Genomic DNA, 591 nt, shown 5'->3' with positions numbered 1-591 from the left:
AACCGTATCCCCATAAAAAAAAAAAAAAAATATATATATATATATATATATCACATAATAGTTATTTTTGCTGAGATACAATGGATGGGATTGTTTCGATTTAAATGACCATGAGTTCATACCTACTGTATTTTTGGATAGTCCAGTGATTAAATACCAAATGAAAGGTACTTTTCTTTTTAACTCAAGTGTTACATAATGTAAAGCTGGTGTTGCATTGATGCCAATGGTATTATTTATATTAATAATCACACCATTGACCATATAACATATTAAAGTTATAAATATTATCACCCACAGTTCACCCATTTAGCTACTCACCTTTAGGTCATTTCAAACCTGTAGGCAATTTTTTGATGGATTCTTTTAGGGATGGGCATTTTCCAAAAAAATTGCATTCGAATATTTGGGCTCATAAAACAACGAATATTCGAATATTCGTTTATTTAAATGAGGTTTAATGAGAAAGACGTTATTTTTAATTATCAAGTTTTTGTCACGATTTCTGAACAAGCTTATGATTAGCCGTTACACAACAATGTTCTACAACAAGGTTACGTTATATCACAAGGTTTTATTTTGGTTGAAAAC

The 591-nt window shown here is 29.3% G+C and overlaps 1 protein-coding gene across 1 annotated transcript in view; it reads left to right on the top strand.

Moving 5' to 3' along the window:
* The window catches only part of LOC107706933 (NT-3 growth factor receptor-like), a 109,183-nt gene that overhangs the window by 31,588 nt on the left and 77,004 nt on the right, over positions 1-591 (top strand). The window lies entirely within an intron of this gene.

This window comes from Sinocyclocheilus rhinocerous, unplaced genomic scaffold, assembly GCF_001515625.1.
Source record: "Sinocyclocheilus rhinocerous isolate Xijiao unplaced genomic scaffold, SAMN03320098_v1.1 scaffold265, whole genome shotgun sequence".
Classification (NCBI taxonomy): Eukaryota; Metazoa; Chordata; class Actinopteri; order Cypriniformes; family Cyprinidae; genus Sinocyclocheilus; species Sinocyclocheilus rhinocerous.
Note: the sequence above shows the minus strand (reverse complement) of the source record. Positions and strands in the feature narration are given on the sequence as shown.